Here is a 13,328-nt window from a genome sequence, read left to right on the forward strand (position 1 = left end):
TCGAGGAAAATTAGTACTAAACTTACTAAGAAACTAAGCATGCAATCAAAATACAAATACCACTACAGTTACTAATTAATAGAAAGGTGTGTAAGGATTAATAATTTAATAAGAGGAAGAGAATTAGTGTTGGATATAATATGGTAGAGGGAATTATAATCCGAGCATAAGACCCTAAACGGTACATGCAAGGAATAATTCGATCTACAAAGTGGAAGGAACAACGGTATAAAATTTCTAGTCAGTCTAATAGGAATCGTGAAGCTTATGCGGCTCAACAGATCAGGGCTGTCTATGTCACCCCTGATCAAGTTGTGCATAAATATCACACCAAGCATTTTTCTACGGTTAACTAAGGATGGGAGGTTTACTGATAGTAGTCTACTAGAGTAAGATGGGAGTCTTACACCCGCATCACAGTTAAGGCCCCGCAGAGCAAAGAGTAAAAAGTTTTTCTGTACTGATTCTATACGGTCCTGGTGTACTTTGTACTGAGGGCACCATACACAGGAGCCGTATTCTAAGATCGGACGAACAAGCGAGGTATAGAGAGTCTTTGTTATATAGGGGTCGTCAAATTCCTTTGACCACCTCTTTATAAACCCAAGCACGCCCATGGCCTTATTTATCATGGTAGAAATGTGTTCGGAAAACTTTAACTTGGGGTCTAACATAACACCCAGATCATCCACCAGGGTAATTCTCTCAAGGGAACCACCAAATAGGGTGTAGGGAGCCAACAAAGGGCTAGAACGATGAAATGTCATAACTTTGCATTTCGAGGCATTAAGGTGTAACAAGTTTGCACAACACCATGACTGAAAGTTATTGAGATCGGATTGCAAGCGAGAATGAAATGAAATGTCCTTGTACTGGACACAGTATTTAACATCATCAGCATACATAAGTACTCGAGAGTATGTTAATACTGAAGGCAAGTCATTAATAAAGAGTGTGAAGAGTAAGGGGCCTAGATGGCTGCCCTGTGGTACTCCCGCAGAAACCTTTACTGGTAAAGAGAGGGAGTTTTTGAAGAGGACTCTTTGAGACCTGGAACAAAGATAGCTAGAAATCCATCTCAGGAGGTTGGGCGGAAACTCTAAAAGGTCAAGTTTATGCGCTAAAAGGGAATGGTTTACAGAGTCGAGTGCTTACTAAAGTCGGTGTAAATAACATCCGTCTGTAAGTTACATTGAAAGCCTTTAATAATGAAAGAGATAAACTCTAACAAGTTCGTGGTGGTTGATCGCCGCCTTTTAAATCCATGCTGAGTTGGAGATATAAGTGACTTGCAGAGATGTTGCAAGTGCGGAGTTAAAACCTTCTCAAACATTTTAGGAATAGCGGATAACTTTGCTATACCTCTATAATTTTTTGCATCAGACTTGCTTCCTTTTTTATGGATAGGAATTATAAACGATTCCTTCCAGATCGGGGGGAAGCAAGAAGAATCAATGGACAGGTTGAATAGTTTAAGCAAAGGTCCACACAGAGCCTCGGCGCAGTACCTGAGTACACAACCTGGAACCCCGTCTGGACCCGGTGAAAACACCGGCTTAACTAGTCGAAGATCATGAAGTAGGGAACATTCATTTAACAAGGGACTGAAAATGCCGTTCGACCTCGGTAAACCGTATGGGTACGGATGACCAGAGTAGCTTTCCTCAGAATAGGTGGTTTGGAAGAATTGGGCAAAAAGATCGGCAATTGCCTGATCATTATTTGCCGACGTATTACAAAATGATAGCGAGGATGGGTGTGCGGACGTTCTACGCTTACTGTTTACGAAGCTGTAAAACTGTTTAGGGTCCTGAGAAAAACGTATCCTTCATCGAGATAGGTAGTTCTTATAGCATTGAGCATTAAGAACTGAAAAGTTTGACCGAGCTAATACATAGCGAGAGTGAGAAGTAGGAGAACCCACTTCTTGAAATTTTTTATAAAGTCTTGATTTTAAGTTTTTTAGACTGGATAACTCTTTGGTAAACCAAGGGGGTTTTCCAGATCTGGTCGGACAAGAAAGCGGGACACAAGAATCGAAAAATGTGCCAAGAGCATTGTAAAAAATGTTTGTGCCTTTTATGATATCAGTGCACAAGTACAAAGCGGACCAATCAAAATCCCTAATGAGGTTATTAAGCTTCGCAAACTCGGCTTTACGAAAGCAGCGGACACGTTCGGGCAGCCTACTCGACCGATCCAATACAGTTGGTCCTATATCTAGCGACACCTCGAAAGTAGGGTGGTAGGCGTCTTGAGGGATAGGGAGCGGAAGGGCTCGGGTTAACAACACTGTGGTCGGATCCGATACAAAGCACATGGTTGACTTGAGACAGGGATAGGTCAAGCAAGCCGTCAACAAAGTCATGTCGTGACATGTGCACTAGGATACTAGACTCGTTTACCGAAGACCAAACAGTTCCTGGCAAGTTGAAGTCACCAAGAACTATCATACGATCTTTATCAGATAGCGAGGAAGAAACATCGGTTAAAGCGGACAAGTGCTGCTCATAAATTGAAATATCCGAAGAAGGTGGGATATACGAGCAAGTAATGAATATAGCGAAAGCGGGAAGAATCAGTTTTACACACAGGAATTCCAGTTCCTGTTGAACTTGGACTGTGAAGTGTTCCGACGTGAAGTAAGAGTCCACTGCAAAATTGTGTACCGACCTGCCAAGACCTCGGAACTAAGAATGTCCGGCTTTAACCAGGTTTCAGTAAACACAATAACGTGGGAAGCAAATGCAACACTATCCCGGAAAAGAATGCTGAGCTTACTACGCAAGCCTCTTACATTCTGATAGGTTACTAAAAGAGAAGTTAGTTTTTTGGAAAAGTGGAAGCAAGACGGGAAGTTGAGGAAGAGGAAGTTGAGGAAGAGGAAGTTGAGGTTGAGGTTGAGGGTGGCACACTGGAAAGATTTGTAAGGGATATGCGGGGCCTATTCTTCTTCTTAGCGTTAAACTCCTTCACCACCAAATGCTCCGGCCAAAATTTGGCGGAGCAAATGGTGTCAAATTGAGTTGGGGAGATGCTTATCTTAAACGAGGCTATCTCCCTGGCCTAAGAGAAGTTAAATTTCTCCACCTTTAAACCCACGGCTTTTATTTTGCTTTGAATAAAAGCAATTACATCATTAGATGTGAGGTCAGGGGCCAGCCGTGAAACAAAAACTTGTCGTTTTGGTGGGACTCCCACCAGTGGTTTAGTCACCACAGGCCTAGTACCTGTGGTGGCAATATCCGGAGGTCCGGAACGTCTATTTACTGGTGGGATCGGGATAGACGGGACAACTAGCGAACTTGCGGACACCACGGACACGGACGCTGCAGACGTACTTGGCTGCACATTCTCCGAGGCGATGAATTCGGCTACCGAATCTGCATCGCCACCAGCTGTCGTTGCCCTTGGAGTGGCAAACGAGATCAACTGCTGCACACTTGGAGTGGTCGGAGTCAGTTTTTCGGCGGCGCACGGCTGAGTGACGGTTGGCACTTGCAGATCCCGCGGAGTGACCTTTTTGCGCCTCGGAGACTCATTCAGCAGTTTTAAACCGCTAAACTGAGCCTCCATGGCTAGGAGCCGATCGTATTGGTTTTTAAACCAACGGTCAGCTCCTTAAAGCCACTCCGCGTCTGCCTCATAAAAGCTACCATGTCTTTCTCCACCGCACGGCATGCCTCGCAACTGTAATGCAAGCCATTAAGTTTGGCTATAGCATCACTCACGAGGCCAGAAAATCCAGCGCATTTTGCGTGCACTACGCTGTCGCAGAGCAAGCAGGGGACATTCGGCTGATCGTGGGTGATCTGCTTCTTACAGCTTTTTTTGGCACAGACCACAGCGTATTCCATTTTATTATTTATTTATTTACTATTATTTGCAAAACAAATTGGTATCAGACCAATGTGCCAGACAACTCTCAAAGCGGAATTGGTAAAAAAAGAGAGCAGAGTGGAGAGCGGTTATAGCGAGAGCTACTAAGCAGAGAGCGCTATTGCTCAGAAAGTTTAAAGAGCGAGAGAGAAAGAACAGCTATTGAAGTTGAGGTGATAGCAAGAGAGTGATAAAACAATAAAAGCTACCAGACGAGAGCGGACTGCAATGCAATGTAATGCGTACTCACTCACTGCAACAACACAAACACAAGCACAAGCCGACGCCGAAAAATAAACGAGGGGGAACGTTGTGAGTTGCTGCGGACACCGCAACTCTACGGTTATACCCGATACTAAGTCAGTATGGCTCTCCTCCGGCAGACGCCGCTAATATTAAACGACACGACAAAGAGTGCGTGCGAGAGAGACAGAAAATCAGTCTGAGCGTGACGTCGGGGGCTGCGTAGCCAGTGCAAATTGATTTGTTCCTTTTGGCTATAAAAATGATCTGATCTGATCCAGATTCAGCAATCTGATAGATATGATCATTATCTATGATTCTGCGTTTTTAGTTTTCTCGTATCCTCAATATTGTGGATGCAACAGATTTTCGTCTTTTGTGGGGGCGGAAGGGGGTGGGGCGAAATTTTGAGATATACGTTTTAAAGTGAGATCTAACAGGAGTGCGGATACCAAATTTGGTTACTCTAGCCTTAATAGTCTCTGAGATTTGTGGATGCCTTAGATTTTCATCCTTTGCGTGGGCGGAAGGGGGTGTGGCGAAATTTTTGAAACAAACTCGTCTCGGTCCGATATATTAGGAGTGTGGATACCAAATTTGGTTGCTCTAGCTTTTATAGTCTCTCTACGATTCTGCGTTTTTGGTTTTCTCGTATCTTTAAAATTGTGGATGCCATAGATTTTCGTCCTTTGTGGGGGCGGAAGTGGGCGGGGCGAAGTTTTGAAATATTTTTGTAGCAGTGACATATCACAGAAGTCTGGATCCAAAACATCGTTGCTCTAGCTCTTATAGTCTTTGAGCACTAGGCGCTAATAGGGACGGACAGACGGACGGACGGACAGACGGACAGACGGACAGACATGGCTCAATCGCCTCGGCTATTTATGCTGATCAAGAATATATATACTTTATGGGGTCGGAAACGATTCCTTCTGGACGTTACACACATCCACTTTTACCACAAATCTAATATACCCCAATACTCATTTTGAGTATCGGGTATAAAAACACCGGCTGTTTATTCAAAACAAAAGGAAAAAATGCGGAGCGCAAAACAAAAACACGTCTGATCACTACGAAAGAGAACGGATTTTTTTTTATTCCTCCTTCGATTTTTGTCCATGAAGTAAACTTAATTTCGACTACATGTAAATTCCTTTTCCATATTTTTCAACCTAATTACATTTCGGAATATCAAATAATGGATTAATAATTAATTAATAATTACAATAAACATCAAATGGGGTTTCATCTAAGACAAAAACATATACCAATCCAAGATGGAGTCAAACGAAGGCAGAGAACGAATTTGAGATTCTTTAGTTAGCCAATTATTGCCAAATTTGAAGTTGAATAATGTAATTTAATTGAATTTTGATGGCTTATTAGCACGCTTGTCACGTTTGTTAGATTTATTCCCATTGATTTCTCCGCAGTTTTCTGATAGAGCGCATACTACAAATACATATATCTGTTTTTGGGAATTCCCGTATAATACAAGGAACTACATCGATTTGATTGTGTTGTTGATGCAAAGTGTGGGCCAGGCTTGCTGGTGCGTGGAGATGGCTTGTGTAATGACAATTTTATTAAATTATTTTTATGCATTGAGATCTATGTATGTATGAATGAAACGGAGAAGAAAGAACATTTAAAGCTTTATTTTTACTATAAATTAATTAATTAATTTATAAGATTAAGCAATAAATCAAATCAGCATTGACTTCATAGCCAAACAAGACACGAACGAAACAAATCGAATTCAAATGAATGAAATCTCGGTGATGTTCGTTCAACCCAAACCCAAGCCCGAACCCAAACTCGAACCGGGCCGAGAGCCACCTGAGCGAATCGAGAGCCCAAAACAAAAGCGCTAACAAAGCTGGCAAGCAAAACAAGCCAAGGTCAGGCCCGAAACGATGACGTAGCGGTTCGTTCCAATCCACTCCGAGCACCGAACTCCCACTTCCACTGGAAGCCAGAAAAGCTCGCGACTGGGGCCAAAGCGTTGCATTGGATCGCTGTATATTGAAGCTCGAAACGGGCCAGCGGCGGAGCTGCCAATTTTAGTCGTTGTGAGCCACTCGTGCGCGCTGGACGTGTTTGAATTTTGATTGCTAACCCGCGTTTCCCTCCCCCACGAATCGAAGTGTAAGCAACAAGTGTCAAAAGGGAGACAAAACCAACAAGATCCGACACTATCTACATATATATACCTTTTGGGCATACATACAAGTACATACATGCATGCATATACTCGCAGTCGTATGTACTCGCATGCGCATATTTGTGCCGTGTTCCCTCCGACTTTTTAATAACTTTTGCATAGTGCCGCGTCACTCCCCGTCTAACGTTCATCTTAACAATATTTTTTTTATGGATCTTCATGTGTCTCGCTCTTTGCTTTGTGTTTAATTTTTAATTCTTTTTTTCGCTTATTCCGCTTTGGCTTTGTGGTTCCGTTCGCTCGAAAGACTGGCGTGCCGTGTGGCGAGGCGGGCTTTTGTTCTAATTTTGAGCTGCTGCTTAAATTAGAGGAGATATCTTTCGTGTGGAATTTGTGCGGGGTGCAGCGACGCGACGGCGGCCGTTCCGTGGCGTGTGAATCGGCCAAAACCAGCCCACAATCGTACTCATAAATACTAAAAGTCGCAGGCGGGGTCTAGTCCGACGAAATTACTCAGATATCTGGCCGGGCCGAGCCGGGCCTAGCCCATTGCATAATAGGCGAATGCGCGGAGAAGCGAAAACAAAACCGAAAGCGAATCTGAATCTGACTCTGGCTCTAAGTCTTGCCTCTGAATCTGGTTTTCCGTTTTCGCTGTTCGATTGGTTTCCTCCAAAGTTTCGGGCCCCAACCCCAGCGGATGGCTGACTCTCTGAAAACCTTTTCAGACTCCCAATTGTAATCGCTGCGGCTTTTAAGCGAATAAACGAAGCAAAGTAATGAGCAAAAATTAAAAAACAATAGAACACAGACCCCAGAATGGGGAATGTGGCAAACGCAGAGGCACGGGCATGGGCATGGGCACGGGCACGGGCAAAGCAAGGCTTGGCTGCGCTTTGGCGACGCCTAACGGCATTAATCAAAAGACTGAAGACACAAACTTGGCTAAGGCCCAAACCGTACAATCGTAGAATTCATACGGTGCACAGGGAGGGTTTTCTATTCATGACAACAGCTATAAATGTTGCCAAAAGCAAACGCTTGTTGGGCCCCGCCAATTCCATAGAATCATGCCCTAATGGCTCATTAGTCATATACTCCAAAGGCGTGGCCCTTAAACATTTGTCATGCGTTACAATCGGTTTTGGCCAACAGGAAATAGACTTGCAAGCAAAAATTAAGATAAATCTAACAGAATTACATTCCGTTTAGTCTTTAAGCATGGAAAACTTAGTTCCACCATCTAAGTATAGTCTAGAGATATCCCATTCATCACCATAATTATGGTTCTGTCCTCAAGTCTGGTTAGTCTCCAACATTTCGAACTTAATGACGATGTCGTAGAACATTTACCAAAATATATTCCCACAGCAGCAGCAGCAAAATTTTTAACAGAGTTGTAGCTCTCAAAATCCCTCCAGTCAATCACAAATCAATGACCATTTGGTGCTGGCTTTTGGCAAAAATCAAACTTGAGATCGCACCCACCTTCAGAACGAGGCGTTGAACCACGCCATGTGGGTGGCTGCCAGATGACAACGACGGCTACGACGACGACGACGTCGTGGCAGATCTGTGTGGGGGTTGGCAAGGCAAAAAAAAAAAACATAAAATATATTCGGACAGCAAGCAAATCGAGAAGTGTAAAAAATACCAGACACCTACGTGCTTAACTCATTCTATGATATGGATATACTATACTTTCGTATGGGTATCCACATATTTATCTATCTATAGATTTACCAATGCAATACGCTGACGCTGACATATCGTTAGATATTTGGAAATTACGTAATGCCCTAAACTAGGTGTGCCTGGCCCTCTTCTACCAATTTTAGTCACGACAAAACGATGTTAACACTTTCCTTGTTTGTTTGCTGGCCCTCTAGAGTGAGGAGAGTAGGGGAGTGGATCGGAGCGGAGCGGAGCCGAGCCGAGTGGAGTGGAGTTGACCAACTGTGCAAACTGCTAAACAAAGGCAGGCGGTCAGCGACATTCCCATTCCCATTACCATTCCCATGACCTTGTCCGAGCTGAATATAGAACACAGAGTGAGGTGGAGCCGAGTGCTGCGGGCTGCAACTAATTAGGTTCATTGCCAATGTCAAGTGTCAGTACTCGTAGATGACATCAGCCGGGGATCACTCATAATTCGGAGGAGTTGGTGCCCCAGCCTTTTCTCTGCTGTTCCGCCATTAATTTATGCAATTCAGGCAACGCAATTACTTACGTACTCTCCAGTGTCGGCCAGTGTCACGTAAAGATATTGCTCAGACAACTCATCCAACTCAACCACTCGCAGATGAGCGTGGTGAGATGAGTGAGAGTGATGTCATCTGCGATAGGGGTAAACAGTTTGAATTGTTTGCCAATCAATAGTATTTGGAGATCTGCATATAGCCCCGGTTCAGAACTGGTGTTGGCTATGATATACATGTAGGAAACGAAGGAAAGAGAGAGACACGAAGCGGTCGTGTTTTCCGTCGTGTCGTCGGGATAGAGCAGTAATCGGCTCTGAGAGAGCCGATAGCAAGAGAGAGAGATAGTCAGTTGTCAGTTCAGCCACGCATCAGACGTACACGCATATAATTAGTCACAAACATACTTGTAAAACTTGGAGCTGTTATAATTTTAAGTCCAACATACTTATCAAATAAATGTTACTCGTTGCCATCAAGCAACTTAAACTACTACAAATTGGGGGCTCGTCCGAAAATAAGCCCAAGACAACAACATTTGCAAGTGAGATTTGTGCGTGTATTTGGAAATTTTGGCGAACACGAGACTGGTGACACAAGAGATCGGTCGCGGTGCGAAATTGAATTGCAGTCTGGCCTATAAGTGCGAGAGAGACACTTGTCGAAGAAGGCGCATTAGTGTGAGCAGACATTCAAGAGAGCTGGAGCAACAAAACGACGGCAGACGGCAGCAAACACAGCAAGAATCAAAACCTTCGTTGTTGTTGTTGTGCATTGCGTTTGAGAGGCTAGAGCTACAAGGAGACAAGCGGCACAGAAACGACAATCTGAGCGCGTTCGTTCCAAAGAGAGCAGAAGCGACAAAACGACGGCAGACGGCAGCAAACACAGCAAGAATCAAAACCTTCGTTGTTGTTGTTGTGCATTGCGTCTGAGAGGCTAGAGCTACAAGGAGACAAGCGGCACAGACACGACAATCTGAGTGCGTTCGTTCCAAAGAAAGCAGAAGCGACAAGACGACGGCAGACGGCAGCAAACACAGCAAGAATCAAAACCTTCGTTGTTGTTGTTGTGCATTGCGTCTGAGAGGCTAGAGCTACAAGGAGACAAGCGGCACAGAGACGACAATCTGAGTGCGTTCGTTCCAAAGAAAGCAGAAGCGACAAGACGACGGCAGCAAACAGAAAGAATCAAAGAACATTGATTGTTGTTGTGTTGGCATGCGTCGGACGGAGACTACAACTACAAGAAAAGACAAGCAGCAGTTCATTTTGTAACAGCAGAAGCAGCGACGATTCGGGAAGCGACAACGAGTTATCGGCGAACGGCGAGAGCAAGGCAAGGCAACAAAGAGAGGACGGCAACAGCGACATCGACAGGCAAGCGAGATCTGGATGTGGTGGTGTGTGTGCGTCAAATTTGGAGTCTGGAAAGTTCTGCGCAGAAGCGAGAGTTAACAAGGGTAAACCCATAGTAAGGTGAGCGTTAACAGAGAAGCGATCGTTAACAGTGACGACTTTAAAGGCGTTTTCGAAATCGATGTTAACTGGAAAATTGTTAACAGGCCAGCTGTAATAAGGTTGTTTAAGTTGATTTAATAACATTTTCTTAGATATAAGCTAATATCAATTATTTTGTATTTAAATCGTCACGATGCAAGTTGAAGAGATAATGACACTGAGAGTCGCAGATTTGCGAGAGAAGTTAAGAGAGCTTGCGTTGCAGACGACGGGACGAAAGCGCGATTTGCAAGATAGACTATTAATACATCACGGCTTTCCAGTTGAGAATGAAGAAGAGTCAGAGGATGAGTCCGTAGTAACAGCAGTTGATGATACCGTAGCAGTTCAACCAGGTACGCGACAGGCAGAGTATAAATCTTGGTTTACGCTAAAAGACGTGGAAGGTAGTGTGTCACAATTTTCTGGTTCTAATAACCCCGACATCAATCAATGGATAGAGGAATTAGAAGAATGCGCAGCTACTGTTCAATGGAGTCAATTACAATTATTCATTTATGCCAAGCAGTTGTTAGTTGGTGCAGCAAAATCTTTCGCTCGTAGTTTGCGTGATATTCGTAACTGGAATTCGTTGAAGGCAGCTCTGTTGGATGAGTTTAGTGTTAAACTGTCGTCCGTAGAAGTACATAGAATGTTGCAAAAGCGCCAGCAGAAAAAAGGAGAGTCGTTGCATGAGTTTTTGTATGCGCTAATGGAGATAGCCAAGCCAATTAAACTAGATGATGAGAGTTTAATCGAATATTTTGTGGATGGTATACCAGACGCTAGGGCAAGTAAGGCAATGCTGTACCAAGCTAGAAACTTAAAGGAGCTTAAATTTCAGATCGATGTTTACCAGAAAGCTAGAGGCGGATCCAAGCCGATGAGTAAGAATTGGCCGCTGAGTAATAAAAGTGAGAGTTCGGTGAAAGGGTCGATGGCAGAGAATTTTAGGAAATGAATGGGCTACGTATAAATTGGAGAAAGTGTCAGCTGTTACGACAAAAGGTTAATTTTCTGGGGTATATAATAGAAAAGAATACGATAAGACCAAGTGATGAGAAGACGAGGGCAGTCGAAAAGTTCCCAGTGCCAGTTGATAAAAAAGCAGTGCAGCGTTTCATAGGATTGACTTCTTATTTCCGAAAGTTTATTGAGGGTTATGCTGTTATTGCAAAACCATTGACAGATCTGCTGTGGAAGGATGTTAAATTTGAATTTAAGGAGATTCATCAGGTTGCGTTTGAACAACTAAAGGTAGCATTGATTAGTAGACCTGTTTTAGAAATGTACAACCCGAAGTTGGAGACAGAAATCCATACTGATGCATCAAAATGGGGGTATGGACCCGTGTTACTGCAAAAGAGTTTGGAAGACAGCCAATTCCATCCAGTTCAATATATGAGCCGTAGGACTAAGCCATGTGAAGAGAAATATCCTGCTTATGACCTTGAGGTTCTGGCAATTATCGAAGCTTTAGCGAAATGGCATGTATACGTTTTGGGTATAAAGTTCAAAATTGTCACAGATTGTAATGCATTGACAATGACGATCAAAAAGAAAGACGTTCCTTTGAGAGTAGCACGTTGGGCCATGTACTTACAAGATTTTAATTATGTTATAGAACATCGCTCAGGAACGAAGATGAGGCACGTTGACGCGTTGAGTCGTGTATCTTGTTTTATGGTGACCGAAAGTATAGCTCATCGTTTGAAAGAAGCTCAGCTAACCGACGATTGGGTTAAGGCTGTTAAAAGTATTGTGGAGGACAAGGAATATGAGGATTATTATATTCAGAATCAGATTTTGTTTAAGGATCCGGATAAGGAGCTCATCGTAGTACCAGCTCAGTTGGAAAACGAGATTATATCAATAGCACATAAGCAAGGACATTTTTATACCCGATACTCAAAATGAGTATTGGGGTATATTAGATTTGTGGTAAAAGTGGATGTGTGTAACGTCCAGAAGGAATCGTTTCCGACCCCATAAAGTATATATTTTCTTGATCAGCATCAATAGCCGAGTCGATTGAGCCCTGTCTGTCTGTCCGTCTGTCCGTCCGTCCGTCTGTCCGTCTGTCCGTCCCCTTCAGCGCCTAGTGCTCAAAGACTATAAGAGCGAGAGTAACGATGTTTTGGATCCAGACTTCTGTGATATGTCACTGCTACAAAAATATTTCAAAACTTCGCCCCGCCCACTTCCGCCCCCACAAAGGACGAAAATCTGTGGCATCTACATTTTTAAAGATACGATAAAACCAAAAACGTAGAATCGTAGAGGATGACTATATGTTCAAGAGTGTAAAATCTCAACTAGATCGTATAATTATTATAGCCAGAATCAAGAAAACAATTTCATTCTTTCTCGCTCTGTCTCTCTCTAACACACAGGCTTCATGGTCGGTTTTGCCAATTGCAAAATATGAGTTCAAGGATCTCAGAACCTATAAGAGCCAGAGCAACCAAATTTTGTATCCACACTCCTGTGATATCGGACCTTGACCGTTTCGTGTCAAAATTTCGCCACACCCCCTTCCGCCCCCGCAAAGGACGAAAATCTGGGGCATCCACAAATCTCAGAGACTATTAACGCTAGAGTAACCAATTTTAGTATCCGCACTCCTGTTAGATCTCACTATAAAACGTATATCTCAAAATTTCGTCCCACCCCCTTCCGCCCACACAAAGGACGAAAATCTGTTGCATCCACAATATTGAGGATACGAGAAAACTAAAAACGCAGAATCATAGATAACGACCATATCTATCTGATTGCTGAATCTGGATCAGATCGGATAATTTTTGTAGCCATAAGCAAGAAATCAATTTGCAGTGGCTACGCAGCGCCCGACGTCACGCTCAGACTGATTTTCTGTCTCTCTCGCACGCACTCTTTGTCGTGTCGTTCAATATTAGCGGCGTCTGCCGGAGGAGAGCCATACTGACTAAGTATCGGGTATAACTGTAGAGTTGCGGTGTCCGCAGCAACTCACAACGTTCCCCCTCGTTTCAGTTAAAAAGACACAAGATATCATTGAAAAGTCGTATTATATTCCGAAGTTAAAAGACAAAGTATGGCGCGTAATAAATAGTTGTGTCGAGTGTATCATTGTCAATGAAAAGACAAGAAAACGTGAGGGTTATTTGCAACCAATAGACAAGGGTGATAGGCCGTTACAAACGTATCACATTGATCACGTTGGACCAATGGAAATGACTAAAAAACAGTACAATTATATACTGGTTGTCGTTGATGGATTTTCTAAGTTTGTTTGGTTATATTCTACACGTAGTAAAGGCGTTGAAGAGGTCGTTAAGTGTTTGGAAATGCAGGGGATCC

The sequence above is a fragment of the Drosophila miranda genome, assembly GCF_003369915.1.
Source record: "Drosophila miranda strain MSH22 chromosome Y unlocalized genomic scaffold, D.miranda_PacBio2.1 Contig_Y1_pilon, whole genome shotgun sequence".
NCBI lineage: Eukaryota > Metazoa > Arthropoda > Insecta > Diptera > Drosophilidae > Drosophila > Drosophila miranda.